The sequence below is a fragment of the Lynx rufus genome, unplaced genomic scaffold (assembly GCF_022079265.1).
Source record: "Lynx rufus isolate CCGP_SWC_20201006 ecotype Redwood Valley unplaced genomic scaffold, mLynRuf1.p SCAF_4, whole genome shotgun sequence".
Lineage (NCBI taxonomy): Eukaryota > Metazoa > Chordata > Mammalia > Carnivora > Felidae > Lynx > Lynx rufus.
Window position 1 is genome coordinate 136,763,691 of NW_025814856.1, and position 16,356 is coordinate 136,780,046.

Below are 16,356 nucleotides of genomic sequence, written 5' to 3' on the forward strand. Positions count from 1 at the left end.
ATCCTATCTGCTTCTTCATTTCATCTGTTGCAATATCACATGTCACATCAGCTCTGGAATACTCCCATCTATACTCAGGACAGGATGAGAGTGGAAAAAGATAATAATGTCTACTGTTATTACAAAAATTGTTTTGATCTCTTGGACTTAGAAGGTCTTCAGTTTCCTTTCATCTTCACTCTTTCCTTAAGTCTTCTGGAACATTTCTGCCTTGTACCAGTTTTGCTACAGAGAATGAAGAGCCCTCTACACCCACTTGTGCCAGAAAGTTAATGAGAGAATAGCAACCCTCAAATATCAAATGTCATAATAGTGGTAGCCTCAGGACCCTAAAAGGATCGACGTCTCTCCAAGGATAAAGTAAATCTCAAATACAAAGCTAAGGCATTTTGGTAGAACTTTTTCCCCACCAGAAATCACATGCATCTGACTTGGGCTCAGGTCATCATCTCATGGTTCATGGATTCACCCCACAATGGGCTCTCTATCAGCGCAGAGCCCACTTCGGATCCTCTGTCTGTCTCTCTCACTCTCTCTCTCAAAAATAATTAAGCACTTAAAAAAAATGCATCTGTATTTCACAGGGGACAATTTGGAGTCAGTCTAAATCCATTCATTCAATAACAGTGAACAAAACAAAATCCCTGCCCTCACAGAGTTTATATCCTCGTGGGAAAATAAAAACAAACATGAAAATATGTTAAGCATATAAAAATACATAGCATATGAAATGGTAATAAATGCAATGGAACTAAAGAAAGCAAGAAAGGAGGACAGGGCTGCATGTGATATGGACAGTGGTGAGAATTTAAAATAGGACAGTCAGGGAAAGCCTCATGAAGATGACATTGCAGCAAAGACCTACAAAGGGGAGGGAGAGAGCCACAGGTCCATTCAGAAGAGCTTTCCAGGCAGGGAAAACAAATGCAAGAGCCCCAAAACTGGAACAGGCAAGGGGGCCAGCAGGGCTACAGAGGAACAAGCAGGGGGGGACTAGGAGAGAACAGTAGAGATAGGAGTCAGGGGTACCATGTAGCCCTCAGGCCACTGCCTCAGAGATGACGACCACTAAGACTGTGAGCCTAAGGATGACATACCCGGTTGTAACAGGAGCACTCTAGCTGCTCTGGAGAATACAGACTATGGTGTGGCCACTGCAGAAGTGAGGGACCAGTTAGGAAGCTGCTGAAACAACCCAGGCAAGAGGGTTTCAGCCGATAGAATAATTATGCCCAAGGAGGTCCTAATCTCTGGAAACTGTGATTACCCTACCTGGCAAAAGGGACTTTGGAGATAGGGTTAAAAGTTAAGGATATTGAGATAGGAAGCTTATCCAAGATCATGTGGATCCTTGAAAGAGAGAAGCAGAAGTGTCAGAAGCAGATGTGATTATGGAAGGAGAGGAGGGAGGAGAAACTACTTACTATGCAGTTGGCTTTGAAGACAGAGGAAGGGACCACAAGCCAAGGAACACAGGCAGCCTCTGCAAGCTAGAGAGGACAAGGAACATTCTCTCCAACAAACCCTCTAGAAGGAACTGAGCCCTGACGACCCATTTAACACTCCGACCTCCAGAAGTGTAAGCTAATAAATTTGTGTTGCTTTTAAGCCACTAAGTTTGTGATAATTTTGTTACAGTAGTGCTATTAACTGTGTCCCCCTAAAATTCATATGTTGAAACCTAATCCCCAAGGTGATGACATCTGGAAGCAGAGCCTTTGGGAGGTGACTGGGTGAAGACGGTGGAATCGTCATGAATGGGAGGGCTCCCTAGCCCCTTTCTACCATGTAGGGTCATAAACCAAGAAGTGGGCTCTCACCCAACATTGCATCTTGATCTTCGACTTCCCAGCCTTCACAAACGTGAGAAATGTTTGTTGTTAAAGTCCCCCAACCTACGGCATTCTTGTGATAGCTGCCCAAATGGACCTGGACAAACAACAGGAACCAAAACAGATTACTGTCAGTGGAGATGGACAGAAGCAGTCAGACTCCATCTTACAGAGCCAACCAGATTTGCAGAGAGGTTGGATTGTAGGTATAGGAAAAAAAGAGGAACTAAGTCTTACTCCAAGTTGTTTTGTTTTCTTCTCCTGGCAACTACAAGAATGGATTGACTTTCAGTTGGGATAGTGTTAGAAAAAAAGCTGATGAGATTAATACCAAGGGAGAATGGAAGAACAAGGGATGGCATCAGCTAGTAGACAACTATTCAAGGAGGTTTGCTGTAAGGGGAGGGGGGGGAGGGAGGTGACACAGAAGGGGGGATAATTGCTGAAGAGGTCCCTGAATATTCGAGAAGGTACAGAATCAGGTTACAATGGGTGGCCAGCTGAACCTGAGCCCAGAAGTCTGCCCTCAGTGAGAGGAGATATGAGTATGTGGTACAGATACCAGTGAACGGAGATGACCGTGACAGAATATGGAAGTTTGGATTGCTTCTGGCTCTCAGTGAAATTGAAAGCAGCTGAGAATGAAGCAAAGGGAGGAGGTGAAGGAAGGTCTCAGAAAACAGAAGAAACGTGAAACAATCTAAGAGAACAGGTGAGTCAAGTGTTAAGAAATGTGATATAACTGCCACCCAGCACAAAGGGCCCATAAGAGGATACACCTGTGAATTTAAAGTGAGCCCAGCCAGCCAGGTTGAGCCTCTCCAGCCTGTAGAGCCCTAGTTGTGTGGGCATGAAATAGGCAGAGAGTTGAATTTAACACGTATCCGGTTTTTGCCAAGTGAACTGGGCAAACTGAGAGACCCAGGGAATTGAATTGGAGGGGAATCTTCAAAGAAGGAACTGCAACGGTACCTCATGAGGTCTAAGATGGTGTCATTTCCGACCACTGACACTTCATGTTAAATCCATAATGTGCAGTGATTAAAAACCACAATGTTTAAGAGCATCTGGCAATATGTTTACAATGTATCAGGAAAACAGGTTGCCCAAATTACTATGTAGAGCATGAACCTCTTTTGAGAGATTCCCCTTTATGCAGAGAAAAATGGTGACTTCTGAATGATGGGAATATCTTTTTGTGCCTTTTTAAGATACTCTACAAAGAACATTTATTGCTTTAATAATTAGGGGAAATTATACATGTTAAATAACAACTGTTAAAATTCTTCGTAAATTATGTTGTTTAAAACCATTCCCACTTAAATTACAGGTTTCATGCTATATGAATAGGTCAGCCTAAAATCATTAGCAGGTGTTATCAATACGCATTAACATGACATAGATTTTTACAAGCAAGTGCATTTGAATGTGCTGTGCATCTCATTAGAAGGCTTTCTAAGCTAAAACATTTCTAAAAGATACCCATAGGAAAAACTCTTGGTCAGACAGTATGCATCAAGGTTGTGTAACGGATGTCATCTATCCCGGTTAGTTAGGCATCCTTTTTGATTCACTGGTACCTCTGTGATTTCTGCTGTTAAATATTTTGAAAAACATCCCTTTACATAGTTAACAGAAAAACAGCAGATGAGAGAATATAGAAAAGTAATTAGGTTGTAGTTCTTCAACCATATGAAATACAGCCAGTCAACAAGGCTACAATTTATGAACACTCAAAACACTAAAAATACTTAAAATGCTTGATTAAAAAATGGAGAATAGAAAATGGTATTGAAATAACCTAGTTACAACTCTGTTATGGTGGTAATATTATGGGTCAACTTTTAAGTCAAAATTTTACAATACAGTAATACATGTATCCATTAGGAAAAAGTAGTATAATTTTCTGGTACAGGAAGGATTAGAACTCAGTTATTAGTAAGGAAAATAGAGCCACAGAGAAATAGTAATCCCCATGGGTCTTATAAATCATGTAAAAAATGTCTAAAAAGCTGTGACTTTAAAGCATCACACAATGCTATCTGCAAAGTTAAGGCAAAGACTAATGAGACATTTGAATAGCCCATAGAGGAAAATTGTTACATTTTACAAAGTTTAAATTTTCAATTGTCATAAACAATTTTTTTACTAATAAAACTTAAAAAGCTTCTCCATTATTATTGCTATCTGATAATGTTCACTCCTTGGTTAAATGTATCAAGATATAAAAGCTAGCTTCTTGTATAGTGACATTTTTTTTCTTGAACAGATACCTATATAATTTAATATTGTCTCAGGATTAAGAATACTCTTATTGTAAAAGGGTAGCGTAACTTGCAATGAAGTAAAAATGGCAGTGAGTGTTTATCATAAGTTATACTTGGTCAGTTACATTTTAAAAACACACTATCCACTTAGAGACACCACAGAAAGTAGCAACAAGGCCATATAAAAAATCAACATATAATTCACCGGCAGGAAGAAACAAGTGAATAACAACATTTTGTATTACAGGGCTATCAAAACGCTTGTAACATTTTAAACCATTTGAGGTGCGCCAGAAAAAATGTGGCACAAACTGGTTTGCAAAGCATGAGGAGTAGGACAATAAAAGGAGCTGGAAAGTACCAAGTCAAGCATGTGGAAAACTGTTAACCTTTCAAACTGATGAACTTCCAAACTGAAGTATCTTGATTGGACAAGATGTTTCGCAGAACTATTACAGGGCTATAGGAAAATGTTTAATGTCAACTAACAGTACTTAAACTGCAGAGTATATTCACAAATTCATAAAAAATGTTTGTCACAGGCAGCCATTGTACATTCTTAGAAAAAGTGTTAAAAGCCAAAGTTATTTTACATCAACTCTCATTTTGTACACAAGTGTGTTGTGGTCCCATGTTCAAGTTTTTATAGCTACTGCTTGGCCTAACCATATCTGGATCTAAGTGATATACTTGTTCAGTCTAAAAAAACGAGCACATAAACTAATTAAACAAGGAACACAGGAAATGATAGGAGATCACACTGGCAAATGGTTTGAAGGTCACACAGCCCATCTGTTTATTTAGTAAATAGGACCTGATGATTGCCTAGTTCACAGCAGAGCATCAGAAAGCTGTGCATTTATTTATTTTTTTAATTTTTTTTTAATGTTTATTTATTTTTGAGACAGAGAGAGACAAAGCATGAATGGGGGAGGGTCAGAGAGAGGGAGACACAGAATCTGAAGCAGGCTCCAGGCTCTGAGCTGTCAGCACAGAGCCCTACACGGGGCTCGAACACACAAACTGCAAGATCCTGACCTGAACTGAAGTCGGGCGCTCAACCGACTGAGCCACGCAGGCGCCCCAGAAAGCTGTGCATTTAAAACCACGCTGTCCTGCCCACCCCTCACCACCACCCTACACACTTCGCCTTCACCCCAGCTACTCTGTTCTGCCTCCCACTTATGTCCTTGGATAATACACACCCAGCTATCACACTGTATGTGGATATTGTTTAAAAAAAAAAAAAAACCAACACATTCTGCAACACCTCCAATTTGAAGAAGCACAACAAAAATTTTAGACCTCGGTACCAGGAGTTTGCCTTCCCTGAGGAAGTAATTGCCATGCTGTTTCCCTTAACAACACAAATCCGGTATCTCGCATCTGGTCCTGTTTTATTTTCCCTATCAGGAAGCCTACAGCCCCAAATTTTGCTTCATCTCAGTGGGTCAGTCTCAGTTTTATGTACTGGGCCTCACGATTTCATTAGAAGAAAGGATCTCATGACTACAAGGTTTGTAAACCACTGTTCTCGTTCCTACATCTTGATTTTCACACACTCCTATTTTTCCATTTTGCTGTTTTTATCCTTGTAAGCCACCTCAAATCCTCTGTGGAACAATTAGGGGTGTAAGAAGTAAATAAAAATTACATCAACTGTAATAGAATATTGCACACGGTTTTAAATGTCTTAATAATTGACATTTTATTTTAATCCAAAAATTCAAGCAAGCTCCTTTATGGCACTATTTCCATAGGCTTCTTTGAGAACATGTCTGGACTGAGTCACTTTGAGGCACTTAATGATGGCTTCTGGAGAAGCTGTTCTGAGATCAGCCATTGGCTGCCTTTTCCTCATCAAAATCTCTTTACAACTAGAACCACCATCAGCCACCCATTTGCTGGCCATTCTGCTTACTGAGCAGAAAGCCTTTCCAGCTTTCAGGGATTTTCATCAGCAATAGGGATTTTAAGGGTAACCTGATGCTGTTACATAAACACACCTGCTTTTTTACAAGTGACCATCCCTCAGATCAGTGGTTCTTAAACTGAGGCACGTATCAGAATCACCTGGAGGGTGTGTGAAACCACAGACTACTCTGCCCTACCCTCGGAGTTTCTGAGTCAGTTTGTCGGGGGGCGGGGGGGGGGGGGGTCTAAGAATTTACATTTCTAGCAAGTTCCTAGGTGATGCTGATACACCTTGTCTGGAAAACACTTTAAGAACCAATGCCTCCATTGGTTAGTCCATTCTCCTGTTTAAAAATCTTGAAGGACTCTGCCTCATCATACTAGGTACACAGATGTTTCAGCCTGGCGTTCAAAAACCCCCTGATGAAGCCTGGCCTATCTCCTGCTCCATCACCCGTGCTCCAGGCCCTCTTACTTTCTCACTGTGCCCAGAGCACACACGGATCCTGTGCTCATGCTGCCCTTCGGACGCATATCCACTTCTCACCGTCCGGTTATTAATGCACTCATTCTTTAAAAGACTCCTGGAATGCCACCTCTTCCCAGAAGGCATCCATAATTCATCTTCACTACAACCCTTTCATCTGTGATTTACCCTTACACACAAGCCTGTCTTGCATCAGACTTGGTAGCAATTACAGAGCTCTCTTCCACGAGATTATATAGCAGAGTGGTTAAGAAGATGCATTTGGAGTCAGCAAGGCCTGGGTCCAAGTTCTGGCTCCCCACTTGTCAGCTGGGTGACACAGAACACGTTACTTAGCCATGAGTCTGAAAGTGAGAGAACAATACTATCTCCTTCAAGGGAGGCTGGTGGGGATTAAATGAGATCATGTCCAGTGCTAAATAGCACTCCTGGCAGATAAGCCTCCGTAAATGACAAGTAGCAGTTTTCTGGAGTTTTAAAAACATTATCACCACTCCTTCCATTCTCTGACACTCCTTCCACGTGGTCAAGTCTCTATCTCTTCCCCTTGAATCTTCGCCCTGTGACCGCTGATGGATTGACTACGATGCCAAGTAACTTTGTGATCCAGATTTAAGGAACGGGCAGATTCTATTTCCTGTCTCTGAGGATGCTCACTGCTGGATCCCAGCCACTTTGTGACAAGGAAGCCCAAGTGGGAGAAGTGGAGAGGAACTCAAGGCCCCAGGCCACAGTCCCCGCAGACCTCCTTGCAGACAGCCAGCATGAGACAGCCATCTTGGAAGTAGAACCCCCACTGCCACATGAAGTGCACACAGTGAGCTGTCCCCACCAAGCCCAGCCTAAATTGCAGATCTGTGAGCAAAATAAATGAATGATGTTGTTTAAAGTCATTAAGCCTTGGACTGGGTTAGTAGCATAGCAACAGATGACAAAGCAGGAGCACGCCATTACCTTTGCATCCTTTTTCTCCTCTCTAGAAGAGAGGACCACAGGTTAGAACCTTAGAGTATTCATCACAAGACTCAAATATTCCTAGAGGGAAAATACTCCCAGGGGCTCTCTTTTTGTGAGTAAACACAGAACTCCCTGGGAAAGAATTCATTTTAAAGAAAAACACAACCTTTGTTTTCAACTTGCCTAACCCCCATCAAGGTTGTGGCAGAACACTACAGAGTTGGTAATTAATAAATAGAATATATATAAGTAATAAACGGGGCTTTAAACTCTATAAAGTCAGTCGTACACATAGCAGCACTGCTTTGTAATCTCGAATAAACCAATAATGGTAAATAGTGGAGACTAACAATCACTTTGAAAAGCAAGAAATGCATGAGGCCACCTTCTGTATGGAAGGAAAGAGCAGGAGACAAAGCATAGCAGCAGATACACAAAAAGAAACAACTTTTGGAGGGGTAGCTGCACAAAATCTAGGGACACACCGTAGGTAAGGAGTAAACCAGAAAACACAGTTATTGTCCTTTTATTAAACACATTAAAAATGTTAATATTTGCTAAGTTATTAGTATTCCTACTTTGGTCCTAGTTTTACATGGCCCTCCCTGGTGGGTCTTAGAAAAATATCGGTTATGGTACATATTCTTAGTGTCCTTTGCTACACTTATCACGAATGGGACTTACTAGTCATGGCTAGCCCCTTTCCTACAGAATAAGTCCCATGAGTGCAGGGACTGTCTAGCTTACAGTCTCTTCCCGGTGACCAGCACCCGGCATGATAGAATGTACTCAATAAATATCTTTTGGGTGAATGTTGAAGGACTAGCACTAAAAAGCTATTGGGAGAACTGCAGCTGATGCTGAATTATTTAAGTATGAATTCACATGGGGCCTAAACACAATATCCTTTCAAAATAAAAAGAGTTTATACCCTGACACTGAAATTGCTTTAGAAATTACCGGTTGCTGTCACGAGTTAGAAAATAATGTGCTCTTACCCTGGAGGAGTTATTTTTGTTCACAATCTCCTCTCCATCTATTCAAGTCCTTATAATACTCCCCAATAGCAGATCACCTCCATTCAGAGCCATCACCCAGAATTCAGACTTTTACAGAACCTGTACTTTAATAAATGTCATCTATAATTGCCTCCTCAGATCCCTTCTCTCCCTTTTCCCGTCAATCTACTTTCAAAAGTGGTTAACATAATCTCCCTTAAACACTGTTTTTGTCACATCCTTTCCTACCTCAGAGCCTACGGTGAATTTCAATCCTCAACTGTTTGAAATTTAAACTCATTAAGAATTTAACCTATTAACAATTCCCATTAAGGGTTTCTAAAGTTCTTTGGTTAACTGTGCTACCTATCATCTCTCCACACCAAACACATCTTATTGCCATCCCCCAAACAGGCACAAAAATGCGTGCAACCTCTGATACAGCCAATCAGAGATGATGGAAAGTTTCTTCTGAATACACCAGTGTGGTCTTCTTATTCTGTCAAGACATTACAGGAGGAAGTCTAATGCACCTTCCAGAGGGTCTTTGAAAGATTTATCTCCAGTCACTCATGGAAAGAGTCTCATATCCATAGAAAATCATTGTCAACTCCAAATTAATTTTTAGGGATTATTTAGAGGTCTACTTAAAATAATCTTTTTAAAGGGCAGCGTGAATGGCTCAGTTGGTTAAGCATCTGACTTTAGTTCAGGTCATGATCTCACAGTCTGTGAGTTTGAGCCCTGTGTTGGGCTCTGTGCTGACAGCTCAGAGCTTGGAGCCTGCTTCAGATTCTGTGTCCATCTCTCTCTGCCCCTCCTCCACTCACACCCTGTCCCTCTCTCTCTCAAAAATAAATAAATGCTTAAAAAATTTTTTTTTAATTTTTAAAATAATCTTTTTAGGGGTGCCTTGCTGGCTCAGTGCGTAGAGCATGCAACTCTTGCTGAAAATAAAATAAAATAAAATAAAATAAAATAAAATAAAATAAAATAAAATAAAATAAAATAAAATAAAATAAAATAAAATAAAATAAATAAAATAACTCAAGGAAATCAGTACAACAGCCTTTCATGAAAACCAAACTAAATTTCTCTGACTCATTTTACCACTTGCCATCTTCAGATGCAAATGAAAACAAAACAAAGATCAAATATCAAAAAAGTCAAAAAAATTTAACAAGAGACAGATTTAATAATGAATAAAATGTGGGAAAATAAAGACAGAAAGGGCAGTTCCTTGACTATTGCATCTTTGTCCATTTTATAAATCTTCACCTTTTTTCTTTTTTTTTTTGAGAGAGAGAGAGAAAGCAGGGGAGAGGGGTAGAGGAACAGAGAGAGAAAGAGAAAGCAAGTGGGGGAGGGAGGGAGAGAGAATCCCAAGCAGGCTCCACTCTCAGCACAGAGCCCAACATGGGGATCGATCCCACAACCCTGGGATGATGACCTGAGCTGAAATCAAGAGTTGGACACTCAACGAACTGAGCCACCCAGACACCCCAAAATCTTCATTTCCTTAGAGTAAATTTGGGGCATTCAGCATTCAAATGTCCCAGTGTGTCCTCTTCCAGAAGATAAGAATATCCTAATTACAGAGAAGTACAAATTTTTCTGTACTTGGTATGACAACCAGCAAGAGGAAAACATTAAAAAATCAATGATGCTCTTCTGCATTATCGTAATTGCCATTCAATATGATCTGAGAAGTCTTGCAGGATTTCCTTCTGTTTGTAATTACCTTCAGTCAATAGGGAGGGAACAGCAAATGAATGATTAAACATTGAAGACTGTCTAACAATTTCTCTGCAGCTTCAATTTCTGTGCAGCTTTTAATATTTGCAATTGATTACAGGTGTGTGGGGAATGTTCTGGGAATTCACAGCATTTAAAGTAAAGAATCCATGAATGTCGACCAGCTCTAGTTACATTAATGTTGCCTTTGAAGCAGAGGAATGGTGAGTCAAGGTTAGGAGTCAGACAGAAAATGGCTTATTCTGAGTCTGTCTGTCCATTCGTAAAGTGGGGTACGATCACGGATCTCGGGATTTCACGGAGATGAGAGAAGATAGAACATGTGAAGTGGCACATAATAAAAACCTCACAATGTTATGCCTCATTTCATCTCCATGTGTCCCACTCCAACTTCAGCCTACTGGAAACAGCAGCAAACCTCACCAGTCCTGAGCTACATACACCAAATGAAACTGCCCCTTTTCGTGATTTCAGTTTGTCTACTGCCTAACCCTCTACAAGGTGGAGGAAGGCAGTCGTATAAAAGAAACTGTTTTAGTTTACGAAGATGGAACCACCTCCCTCTTTTCACTTTTATGTGGCTGCGAACAGAGGTGGTTGCAAACAGAATTATTCCTGCAAAATTAATAATGCCACTAAAAATCAAAGATTTAACATAATCAAGAATATGACGCCTAAATAAGAAGATGGGGGAATAGACCAGCAAGCCAAAGAGTAAGGATTTATAATTCATAGGTCTAAAATGTTTATCATGCCATTCCTACACACTTAAAAAGTCACTTTAAAAAATAATACTTATTATCCAATTCCCAATACATTTTAGAAGCTTTCCAAATTCCTAAGCCCTCCTGGGGGGTGGGAGTAGTTCTGCTTTAGAAAACATTCTCTTGCCAAATTTGACAAATCACTTGTCTGTCTCCAAGTTGCTCTCACAAGCACTCAGGACTCACAGCACCCACTTACTTTCCTACCTGCTTTAGGCTTGCTCTCCAGAGAAAGTAACAGAGAGATCTGCCTTAGTTTCCATCAGGTACCCTCCCACTTGAGGAGAGCTCCATCCTGGGGAATAAGGCCCATTTTATGAGACACAAAGCAGGTGACCAAGATCTGTCCTATAACTTTCAAAGTGTGAAGAGATGGAGAAAGTTTAAGGACAAGTCTTTCCACTAAGATGGAGATTCAACTAGAAATAGTTTTTCAAGGCTGTCTGTGCCAGACCTGGGCTAGGTGCTGCAGCCTACTATCTTATTTAATTCTTACAATTTAAACAAATCCATGACTGTGCATTGAGGCCAGAGAGATGTGGTATTAAAGCATCCACCCAGACCCATTTACCTAGGAATTTAAAAACCAACTTACAGGAAGAATGGCTGTAATGCCCAGATGTCAGCACATGCCTGGTCCTTTCCCCCAACTCCTGGAATCTGAACTTCTCTACTGTACATAAAAATTACTGCTCAGGCTTCAATATACAAAATCATGTTTTGTGAACTTTATGAAGAAGTTCGGAGCTTCCCCAGGGTTTACTCTCTGCAATATTTTCACCCGTTAAAACCAAATGGCCGTAGGAGCTGCAACTCCACTTTGCTAAGAGTGAGGTGCACAGTACAGTGCTTGACACTAAGAGAGAACCGGATCCATGGTTTGCTTTCCTTAGAAGAGTTTCACGAGAAGTATTAAGGGCTGTTGAAGAGCTTGTCATATCTAGTATTTTATTTTTGTAGGAGGCAATCATGTGAACATAGGCCCTGCAATGGTCCACTTAAGACAGGCCAAAATGGGGGCACTTGGGTGGCTCAGTTGGTTAAGTGGCCAACTTCTGTTCAGGTCATGATCTCGCAGTTAGTGAGTTCAAGTCCCACATCAAGCCCTGTGCCGACAGCTTAGAGCCTGAAGCCTGCTTTGGATTCAGTGTCTCCCTCTCTCTCTGTCCCTCCCCAGCTTACACTCTGTCTCTGTCTCAAAAATAAACATTAAAAAAAAAAAATTAAAGACAAGCCAAAATGGACACATTCGAGAACAAATTCAGACACTGTTGAAACATTTTCTATTGTTGCTAGGTCACTTTTAGCACTGTGTGAAGCAATCTTCTGCTTCTCCACCCAATCCTATTTGAAAAAGTTAAAAAGGAATTTGATTTTATAACAATGTTTTTAGAAATATATAGAAATCTTAAGGTCTGCCAGAAGAGGGCTTTTAACTATAAAATTCATTTTACGTGCAAATCTAAACTGAACTGGGATGAACTGGATTGGAAAAAGTAAAACTGAAGATAGAATTTTGCCTTTCAAAAAGTTTCACGTGCAAAACTTACCTTATCAATTGAGGTGCCCAACACCTTAATTAAAAACCATAATCAGCTTATCTTAACAGTTTGAAAAAAAAAAAAACACTGTTCACTGCTAAGTGACAAAAATGATGAGCAAGCACATTTTCCATGCCTTCTTGAAGGGCAATAATTATAAGCATCTGAGATACATTTCTTAGACAACCACTATGATAGTCTGCCTTGACTCTGGCTCTCCTGCAAACATTCACCTGCCTAGCAGCTCGGGTGACCTTTGAAATTCTTTCCCTTGACAATGGTGATAAATTTTAAATACTTACAGTAAATATTTACATTTAATAAATTAAAATTTTTAATACAAAAAATAAAATGCAATATAATTGTGCTATTAGAATGATCTTTTAGAAAATCCTATCAAATCACTGGCATTCTCAAGCTTAAACACTTCAGTGGCTACCCTGATGTTAAGATTCAATGGCCTTATCATGGCCTTCACCCTTCAGCATGTTCTGGCCCCAGCCTAGTTCTGTATCTGATCTTGTGCAATTCTCTCTCTTGCTCTCTGACTTCGCAGCTCCTATGAATTGCCAAGCTCCTTCCTCTCTTGGGGTCTTTGTGCTGCTCCCTTTGTAAGAAGAGTCTTCTTCCAGCTAGATTTGTAATACCCCTCCAAGACTCAGGGAGGTGTCACTTCCTCAGAGAGAACTTTCCTGACTCAATCTAGTGCAATCTCTCTTCTCATGGCATTCTTTTCTTCAGTAATCATAATTTGTACTTAGATGTTTTGGTTTATTGTTTTAATGTCACTCTCTGCCACTGGACTCTAAGAGAAAGAATTCATGCCCCTTGTTCACCACACTTGAAACCCAGGACATGTCTAAAGACATAAACATCTTTTGAATGAATGGATTCAGGGATCCCCTTTGCCTTCTTCTCAAAGATCCCCACCCTGCTCAAATTATCATTTCAATTATACAATACAGATTTTCCTTTCTTATTCCATTTGTTCAATACCTATTTACATTTTGACTCCCAAAACTGAAAGATGAAAGCTGAAACCTCTTATCTTTCTTCCCCAAAAAGTCACAACCATAGAGAAGGTAGAATTTTAGTCCTGCTTTACATCCTTGCTCCCTCTTCTAATCAAGACGTGGAGTTAATCAAACACAGCAAATGAAATTATAAGAACACATGACCTGTACCTTCGCCACTGAGTATTAAGATGAGGGGGTTAAAATATTATCAGAATGCCTCAAAGGAACACCCTGTATTCTCAGATAACAAGGAAGTAATTCTTAAGAGGAATTGTTAATTGAACAGTCCCCCAAATTATGATCTTTGAAGTGTATAAATATATGTTCCTGTTTTCATCCCATTTATAACTCTGAATCTATCCCAAACCCAGCATAAAACAAATGGTACATTGCTGAGCTGGACAAGCTTTATCTTTAGTTTGTTCTCATAGATGTCCTAATGATTTATTAATAGCAACAGCAAGAAAATGTTGCTTGAGTGATTTCAGTAACTTATTAAACGATAGTGATAAACACTTTGCTTTCATGGCACCATCAACCTTCATTTCTTAATATGTAAAAAAGCACTATTTTGCCTAGCATTCTTTTTTTTTCCTTCACTAATAGTAAATTCATCAGGGAAAATAAAATTTCTTGAAAGAATCAAAATTGGTGCCTCCTGTGTCTGTCCTACTGGACAAAATACAATGCTGTTCAACAATCATCAGCTATTTGTATTTTAAGAAAACCGATTTGCATGCAGAAACAACACAACATCTGGTCAACTCCTCTTCCTTTACTCTAGATATGGAACAAAGGCCTTATCTCAGCAGACAGAAAGGGAAACAATTTATGTTTTCATGAATTCAGCTCTGCTCAGCCAATTAATTCATTAATTAAAATGAACAGCACAAAAAGGGTATGTTTTGGTCAATCAATTGCCTGCAATCATAGGAGAATTTTGAAATACAAAAGGCTGCATGTTTTACTTAGCTGAAACGAGAATGTTACTCTTTTATCACAATTTAGCAGACATGTCATATGAGGAAAAGCCTCATAGTACTCTGTAGCACACCGGCAGCTGCTTTCAAAACTAGAGAGGTAGCATTATTCTAATGATTTTATTTTATTTTATTTAAAGCGATTGCCTTTGTTCTATGTGAAGATTCCATCACTGAGCCACACAACTACTTTGGTTTTTTCGTTTAAGAAGGAAAGCAGTTAATTTCTGCATATAAAACTAATAATGGAATTTTAAATAAAATGTGATGTGTTTTCAGACTCATGAAATTTTTTCAATGGGCATTTCAAATTTTTAGTTTTGAAGGAGAATAGTTCAGAGAAAAATCATTGCATCATAATGACATGTATTTGTATGTTTTTAATTCCAGTATAGCTAACATATAGTGTTACATTAGTTGCAGGTGTACAATATAGTTATTCAATACTTCCATACATCGCCCAGTCCTCATCAGGACAAGTGCACTCCTTAATCCCCATAACCTATTTCACTCATCCCTCCCACCCACCTCTCCTCTGGTAACCGTCAGTTTGGTCTCTATAGTTAAAAGTTTGTTTTTTGTCTCTCTCTTTTTTTTTAATTCCACATCTGAGTGAAATCATGTGGTTTCACTTAGCATTATACCCTCTAGATTCATTCATGTTGTTGCAAATGGCAAGATTTCATTTTTTATGACTAATATTCCATTGTATACATATATGTATACACACACACACACACACACACACACATCATTCATCTACCAATAGACACCTAGGCTGCTTCTATAATTTGCCTACTGTAAATTATACTGCAATAAACATATATGTATATATATTTTCAAATAAATGTTTTTGTATTCTTTGGGTAAATACCCAGTAGAATTAATGGATAACACAGTTCTATTCTGTACTTTTCGAGGAACCTATATACTGTTTTCTATAGTGGGTGCACTAGTCTGCATTCCCTCAACAGTGAACAAGGGCTTTTTTTTCCATATCCTCACCAAACCTGTGTCTTTGATTTTAGTCATTCTCACAGGTATTAGGTGATACCTCACTGTGGTTTTGATATGCATTTCCCTGATGAGTGATGTTGAACATCTTTTCATGAGTCTGTTAGCCATCTGTGTGTCTTCATTGGAGAAATGTCTGTTCACGTCTTCTATCCATTTTTCATTAGTTTTTTTGTTTTTTTTTTTTTTGGTGTTGAGTTGTAGAAGTTCTTTCTATATTTTGGATACTCTTTTTGGATATGTTATTCGCAAATATCTTCCACAGGTTGTCTTTCAGGGTTTTTAAAATTTTTTTTAATGTTTATTTTTGGGAGAAAGAGACGACAGACAGACAGACAGACAGCAAGTGGAGGAGGAACAGAGAGACAGAGACACAGAATCCGAAGCAGGCTCCAGGCTCCGAGCCTGACACAGGGCTTGAACTCACAAACCATGAGATCATGACCTGAGCCAAAGTCGGACACTTAACCGACAGAACCACCCAGGCGTTCCAGTTGTCTTTCAGTTTTGTGGATGGTTTCATTTGCTGTGCAGAAGTTTTTTATTTTGATGTAGTCCTAATAGTTTATTTTTGCTTTTATTTCCCTTGCCTCAGGAGACCTATAGAGAAAAATGCTGCTATGGCCTATGTCAGAGGAATTACTGCCTATATTCTCTTCTCGAATTTTTTTTTTTTCTTTTTTGGTTTCAGGGCTCACATGTCTTTAATCCATTTTGAGTTTATTTTTATGTATGGTGTGAGGAAGTGGTCCAATTTTCCCAATACCTCTTCTTGAAGAGACTTTTTTACCATTGTATATTCTTGCCTCTTTGGTTGAAGATTAATTGACC

General features: G+C 39.5%; 1 protein-coding gene across 1 annotated transcript in view; it reads right to left on the reverse strand.

Annotated features, from left to right (window-relative positions):
* The window catches only part of CTTNBP2 (cortactin binding protein 2), a 148,734-nt gene that overhangs the window by 113,590 nt on the left and 18,788 nt on the right, over nt 1–16,356 (reverse strand). The window lies entirely within an intron of this gene.